The sequence below is a fragment of the Leuciscus leuciscus genome (genome assembly GCF_965113295.1).
Source record: "Leuciscus leuciscus genome assembly, chromosome: 17".
Taxonomy (NCBI): Eukaryota; Metazoa; Chordata; class Actinopteri; order Cypriniformes; family Leuciscidae; genus Leuciscus; species Leuciscus leuciscus.
Genome location: NC_138741.1, coordinates 31,445,926 through 31,454,293, shown reverse-complemented (window position 1 = coordinate 31,454,293; position 8,368 = coordinate 31,445,926). Strand labels below are relative to the sequence as shown.

At 36.8% G+C, this 8,368-nt stretch overlaps 1 long non-coding RNA gene across 1 annotated transcript; it reads left to right on the top strand.

The window, feature by feature from the left end:
- LOC309479326 lies at positions 1–829 on the top strand. The gene is made up of 2 exons (XR_014199198.1): positions 1–139; positions 640–829. It is a non-coding gene; the product is annotated as an uncharacterized lncRNA (long non-coding RNA).
- Positions 830–8,368: the final 7,539 nt, after the last annotated feature.

Sequence of the window (8,368 nt, the reverse complement as noted above, 5' to 3'; positions counted from 1 at the left end):
ATAGGCTATTAGTGGACTAACGTAGGGAATAGTGAATGAGGGTTTAGGGCACGATTTCGGTTTCAGCCCATTACTCTTTTCAAAAAATATTTTCGCTTCATGAAATTTGAACTCAGTTCACAACATTTGTGCCATAACGGTGAGTAATTAAGAAAAAAAGTTGACTTAGTGGTTAGGCACTGTGAGTAGAAATTGATAGGCTACCTTAATTTTGTATGCATCCTAATGATATTGAATACAAATGTGTTAGTTCCCTGAATATATTTAATTCCAATTAAATATAAGTCAATATCATTTGCTTGTTTGTTTATTTAATTATTTTTAATGTATAGCCTAGTTTTAATACGAGTTAAAGATCAAACGCGTGAATATAAATAAATTATTAAAAATAATTATATATATAAACAAACAAATTATAGGCTATTGATATTTAATTGGACTGTAATAGGCTATATTCAGCAATGTTTGGCAACTAACAAATTTGTATTCAATATCATTAGGATGCATACAATTTTTATAATTTCCACTAACTGTAACCTTGACTTTTTTTTCTTTCTTTTTTTTTTTTTTTAAGAAAAAGGGACGAGTCAACGGTTTTATTTTATTATTTTTTTCATTATTTTTTTCTTGGTTACTCAGCGTCATGTGTAGGGGTGCTGCTGCTGCTGGTGTCCTTCTTTAAATATCTCTCTATCGGTTGAGACTCTCGCTTACGGCCATACCACCCTGAACACGCCCGATCTCGTCCGATCTCGGAAGCTAAGCAGGGTCGGGCCTGGTTAGTACTTGGATGGGAGACCGCCTGGGAATACCAGGTGCTGTAAGCTTTTGCTTCATCTTCACTACTCAGATAATTCACTTCAACAACGCTTTTTCCTTTATCCTTTCAAATTAGATTTATTTTCTTACATTTTGCTTTCTCTCTGGCTTTTGTCTCCTATTAGTGCGGCAAAGGAAAAGCACAGCTCAGCCTCGTCATTCTTCCTTTCTCCTCCAGGAGGCGATCGAGTTTCTTTCTTTCTTTCTCTCAGCAACACTAAGCGCTACACTTTCTTTTGGAACCGCTCCTCTCCTCAACTTCAACTAGACCAGACCAGAGCTTCATAAACTCTTTTTTTTTGTCAGCTGAACGACACGGAAATGATTACAGTTTTTCTCAGTCGCTTTGGTGCATTTCTCACATCACTATTTACATTTGCACAACAGTTAGTTCAACCTCCACAACATTTAGTCATTTGTGCACATCATGTATGTTTATGTATGTAGCAGTTTCTCATTCCTTCCAACAAATTGCAAATGCTTTTGGACATGCATCAATTGCTTTCATACAACTATCTGCTGTTTTTATAACATTATCATTTGCTTATGCCGTGTCAGTCAAAATTAACTATACTTGTGAATGCTGAATAGTCATTCCATATAAAACTAATAGTCCTCATTTCATTGCTTGAGTCATTACATACAAAAATGTTGAACTAGTTGTCAAAATCTGTCAAGCAAATTAAAAAAAAAAAATTACTTTTTTTTTGTTTTTGAAAATGTCTCCTAAATTGAACAATTTCTCTCAGGTGAATCTCAGCTTTCACTGATGAGAAGGGGTGTGTGAAGCATTAGTTGCAACCAATGTTCAGTTCCAATATGTACTGCAATATTGTTTCCAGTTGTGCACAGCTCTATCCAAAGGGAGTTTATGTGTGTTGTAAATAAGGGTGTATTTTTTTCTTTTGCACAATGCTGTGAACAAATTAGAATTGCAAAGAGCATATGCAGTAAAAATGTGAAACATACATATTAGTCAGGTTCATTATATTCAGATTTTAACCTTTGTGGGAATTTTTGGGGGATTTGCTAAACTATACATTTTTGGAAAGGTTATTGTATAAGGAGTCAGAAAATCAATGTTTGCATTTGCTCAGATGTCTATATGGCGGCCATATTGAAGTTTAAAAAATGGCCGCCGTAAAATTTTAAATTGTAATATCTCGACTTCTGAATAAACTGGAATGTTTATTTTTACTGCTAAACCCACACTGTAAGGGTCAAGGAATCCAATGGTGCTAGTTAAAAAGCTACAAGATGTTACCACATTTACCCATAGATGCATAATTAGGTAAAAAAAAAAAATACCCTGTGTGGTTGTTTTCTTGCAATATCTTTGTAATGAAAAGTTATTTCATATTCCAGCTGTTCTTCAAAAAATAAAGATTTTTTATATCACTCATTAAAACATTTAATATTTATTGTGAGAATGATTACAAAGACATGCACATTGCAAACCTACTAGAATGCGTGTTGAGAGTGATCCACACACAAAGTAGTTCCTGTTGAAAGATTTTATTTGCAGTGATGTTTCGAGCCAATGGCTCTTCCTCAGACTTGCTATATCAGAAGTGTCATCCCTTAAGAACATTGTTTTACAGAGCATCTAACACATGTATAGTAAGTATTATCTTCATTTTACATCAGAAAATATGTTATACATTTCAACAACATATTTATACATATATGACTACAGCTAACTAAGCTAGCTAATATTACTGTATAGTGTGTGTCATATATGACTTTTGCTCCTCAGACTTCTGATATGGGATATTGTGGAACACACAACATATTATATCAGCTGTGCCATCCCTCAAGAACATTGTTTTACAGAGCATCTGGTACATGTATAGTAGGTAGCCTATTATCTTGATTTTTTTTCTCAGAATGTTATATTTCAACAACATATACATTTATGACGGCTGCTAACAGGTCGCTAATATGTATATTTATACAGACTTCATCAAGTACAAGCGACTCTGGCCAAGATACATCGCAGACATGCATGACTTGAGGACCAATCACCCTCAGACATGGGAGGAACTACGAGCAGGCAATATATCAGTCACCAAGAGTGTCCTTCCCTTTGTGTCTGTTGGGGCAGACCATGCATGTGAACACCTGAACAAGCTAATGAAGATTAGCTCTGGGATCATTGGCATCTCCAACAATGCCAATGCCAGACAGAGAATTTTCATGGTCACCCCAGAACTTTCTCGTCTGTCGAAAGAGTTCAAGAGTCAGTTTGACATGGAAGCTGACAGAATCACAGAGCATCATGAGCTTGGGCCAAGTGCAGTCAAGAGGGCACATGATACAATCGACAAGATCAAGGCAGCCATACTCAGCCATGGAAACCCCTTTATCAATGAAGGTGACAACCTGCACAATGTGATCACGCAAGCCTACATCCCAGATGAGTATGTACAACAGATCTTGAATGCTGATGCCACTGACCAGAAGTTATATGAAAACTATGTGTCAGAGCGTATCAATGGAGATGTCAGCCTCTGGGCCCCTGTGAAGAAAGAGAACAACAAGATGTTCCTTTCTGGGAACAAGAAGATTACAGTGAAACTCAAGAGACAATACTGTGGATCTGAAGGAGACCAAGGACCTGTTTGCAAGGCTGATGGTACTTGCCAGGTCAAATCAAGACATCAACCAGAAAGAGGCCATAGGAAACTATGAATTCACTCTGACACCAAGGGCACCTGTTCGCTCCTGATGGAACAATTCTGCCATGCCATGACAAGTCCAAGTTAATCCATCTACTTGAGAAGCTGACAGAAGAAGACATGCCCCATGAAGACCATCAGCCGCCTCAAGTTGGAAGTTCTACTCACCAAGATGCAATGCATACAGGACTCACAGACCTCACATCTACTGATCAGCCAAGTCGGAAGATAGCACTGGTGGACGGTATGGTGCTTGTGCAGAAGCTGAGAAAAAAACCAGCGACTGTATTGACAGTCAAGGATCTGAGTGGCTGCTTCAATGACAGACTGATGCAACTAACACGAGATTATGATGAAATCATCCTCGTGTTTGACACATATAGGGCAGATTCTCTGAAGAGTGCAACTAGAGATAAACGAAGACAAGGAAAAGCTTCTATTCAGTATCAAGTCAGAGATGACACCAGCATCAAACACATCCCAATGAGCAGGTTCCTCTCCTTGCTGCCAAAATTCTGGAGTACAACAAGGGATCCTCCAAGCTGATCATCACATCTGCTTCTGGGCTCACTAGGAGCAACAAAGACCTTGTCTTTGAAGAAAACAACCACGAAGAAGCAGACACACTGCTGATCCACCAGGCTGTGCTGGATTCACAGCGAAACATGATGCACAGTTGGTGTTTTTCTCACCAGATACAGATGTTTTGGTGCTAGTCACAGCAAACTATGATCTCATGTTGAAGAACACGCCCATTTCTATGGCTTCTGGTGTTGTGCAGATTGAACCACTGTGGCGAGCTCTAGGTAAAGAAAGAGCAAAGGCTTTGCCAGCCTTCCATGCATTCACTGGGGCTGACAACACAGGAAGGTTATCCCGCATAGGCAAGGCAACCTGTCTGCAGGTCTGCCTCAAAGCAGATGAAGACATTGTCAAAGCTCTGCAGATGCTTTTGGATGAAGCAGATGTGACAGAAGGAATGCTGTCAGTCCTAGAATCCTTTATATGTGCAGCTTACTCACCCAAGGGGATCAACATCAAGGCAATCCCTCAACTGCGATGGCATCTCTTCTGCAAACATAGGGCAGAAAGTGTCAAGCTCCCTCCAACACTTGGAGCTCTGAAGCAGCACATCTTGAGAGTCCATGTCCAAACAAAAGTATGGGCACAGGCAGCCATTGCACTGCAGGATCCACAGCTGGATCCTCTGCAAAACGGATACTTCAAACACTCGGATGGCATGCTCAAAGCAGTGACCACAGAGGTCCTCCCAGCCCCAAAGGCCATCCTTGAGTTGGTTCAATGCAAGTGTAAATCTGACTGCTCTTCTGGGAGGTGCTCCTGCAGAGCTAAGGACTTAGCCTGTACTGACATGTGTCAGTGCAGCAGTCAGTGCCAGAACGATGATGATTCCCAAGCCGTGATGTATGAAAGCGATGATGATTATGATGATGTATAGAAACTGTCTAATTAAAAAGGTTGCTTAATCATACTGTGATCTAAATGTGTATGTCGATAGTTCCAGAACATCCACGTTTTACATTAGCTAATTTTAAACTCTTCAATAAAAGGAACTCCAAGTTATCTGACCAACTGCTTGTGATGTGTAGTTTTTTTTTTACCCATATTGTGGATGTATTTCAATGGGATGATAAAAAAACATGGTTTTTAAGGAACATGCGAACAACTTTTCATTACAATGATATTGCAATAAAACAACCACACCGGGTCATTTTTGACCCACTTATGCATCTATGGGTTAATGTGGTAACGTCTTGTAGCTTTTTAACTAGCACCATTGGATTCCCTGACCCTGAAAATGTGGGTTTAGCAGTTAAAATCAACATTCCAGCTTATTCAGAAGCCGCGATATTACAAATTAAAGATTTACGGCGGCCATTTTTTTTTTATTCAATATGGCCGCCAAATAGACATCTGGGCAAATGCAAACATTGATTTGCTGACTCCTTATACAATAACCTTTCCAAAAATGTATAGTTTAGCTAATCCCCAAAAAATTCCCACAAAAATATATAGTGAACCTGACTAATTCAGTGTCTTGTACTCAGTTACCTCACTAAATACAGTAATGTGTAACGTTACTGTATTTTTCAAATGGCTGTGCAAATAGTATATAGTGCTGTCTTGAGCATTTTCAGGTAGTGTCACCAAGATCTGACTTTTTTTGCATTGGAAAACATTTACAGAAAACTGTCATAATGAAAACATGACAAAGCCATTTGACTATCTTGTTCATAAACAATGGTGTCAGGACTTTTCATCTTGATGACACGAATGCTTGCTTTTGAGGAATGAGCTATCCATTTTGAGCAAGTGACACGCTTCTGCAGGTTATCAACTAGGTTTTGCAGTTTGTACTAATTGTTTTGAGAACTGCATTAACTGTTGTGCAAATGTAAATAGTGATGTGAGAAATGCACCAAAGCGACTGAGAAAAACTAACACGAATGCTTGCGCTTTACCACTTGCGCTTAGTTAATATTTCAATAATTCAACGACACATTCGCATGTGTTCTCTGTCATTGGTTTACGGAATAGTAAACAGATCAGGGCCGGCCCGCGGCATAGGCGGTATAGGCAAATGCTAGGGGCGCCACTCATCCATAGGGGCGCCAGAATGAGTGAACGAGTGAATTTTTTTTTATTTTTTTTTTTATTTTTTTTTAATATATATATATATATAATACTATTTTAAAACCATTAATTAGAAATACTACCAAAAAAAAAAAAAAAAAGTCCGGCTCACCAATCGTCCCCCGCCCATAGAGTGCTTGAAGTGCGTCAGAAACAGAGCGCGCGCGCGATCAGTTGTTGGTAATTTGTTGTGTAGCGTGCGCGACTCCGCATCCAATGTAGACAACACTGCTTTTGTTAACACACAGCTCGTAGAAACGGGCCTGGCAGCTCGCGCCAGTTCTAGACGAGGTGAAAGTTTCCTGATTGTGACGGAAGGCCGAATTTACATGACACATTATAAATGAGCATAGTCTGCGATAGATACAGTACCAAAAAGAAGAGAAGAGGATAAAAGGGGATAAAGACAGAGGTAAAGTGATGTAGTGAATGAACAATTTATGGCATAGGAGTAAGATACTATAATTTCATGGCAGTTATTTTTACCTTAAACTTAATGTTAGCAGTTGTTCTGAGTTCTCCAGAGTCCCCAGACTGTGTGGTTTTGTAACAATCATGTCAGTTTTAAGACGCATTTTTTATTATCACTTTTTTATTAATGTTTTACTCTACAGTTGTGCAGTTGTGGGGATACAGTGCAGGCCAAAAGTTTGGAAACATTACTATTTTTAATGTTTTTGAAAAAAGTTTCTTCTGCTCATCAAGCCTGCATTTATTTGATCAAAAATACAGAAAAAATAATAAATATTGTGATATATTATTACAATTTAAAATAATTGGTTTTCAATTTATTATACTTTAAATTATCATTTATTTCTGTGATGCAAAGCTGAATTTTCAGCATCATTACTCCAGTCTTCAGTGTCACATGTGACATCCAGTCTATCACATGATCCTTTAGAAATCATTTTAATATTCTAAATTATTATGAGTGTTGGAAACAGTTCTGCTGCCTAATATATTTGATGAATAAAATGTTAAAAAGAACTGCATTTATTTAAAATAAAATAAAAATATTTTCTAATTATATAAATCATCTTTACGATCACTTTTTTATCAATTTAACACATCCTTGCTGAATAAAAGTATTGATTTATTTCAACCAAAAAACAAAAACAAAAAAACAACTGACCCCAAATTACTGACCAGTAGTGTATATTGTTGTTACAAAAGATTTCTATTTCTTAAAACATTTAAAAAAAATTTTTTTTTACTATTTATTTATCAAAGTATCCTAAAAAAGTATCACAGGTTATGAAAAAATATTAAGCAGCAGAACTGTTTCCAACTTTGATAATGAATCATCATATTAGAATGATTTCTAAAGTAGATGTGATAAGTACTACTAAAGTAAATGTGATAGACCGGATGTCACATGTGACACTGAAGACTGGAGTAATGATGCTGAAAATTCAGCTTTGCATCACAGAAATAAATGATAATTTAAAGTATAATAAATTGAAAACCAATTATTTTAAATTGTAATAATATATCACAATATTACATTTTTTTCTGTATTTTTGATCAAATAAATGCAGGCTTGATGAGCAGAAGAAATTTCTTTCAAAAACATTAAAAATAGTAATGTTTTGGCCTGTACATTTTATGGCATAGTAATGATATTTATTTACAGGTTTATTCAAAATAGCAAAGTTCACATTAAATCTTTATTGTAAATCGTGCTATAAAAGATAATGGGGACTTGACTTGAATGCTATGTAATGCTCTTGGTATTTGTGTTTAGGCTGTAATGTGTGTGTGTGTGTGTATATAGGCCTATATATATATATATATATATATATATATATATATATATATATATATATATATATATATATATATATATGCTAAATCATGAACACAATGACGGGGTGAAATGGGCTGTGATGCATGGGGCGCCAGGTAAAATCTTGCCTAGGGCAGCAAATTGGTCAGGGCCGGCCCTGAAACAGATGAAATGTTGATTTTTAGAGAGATAAAATTATAGCTACTAGCAAGACAGACAGACAAGACAGACAGACAGACAGACAGACAGACAGATAGATAGATAGATAGATAGATAGATAGATAGATAGATAGATAGATAGATAGATAGATAGATAGATAGATAGATAGATAGATAGATAGCCCTGTTATGGTTTGTACAATATTCTACTTATAACCCGTGTACATTCCAAAAAATGTCATCATGGACACACTCAGTTATATTCATTTAT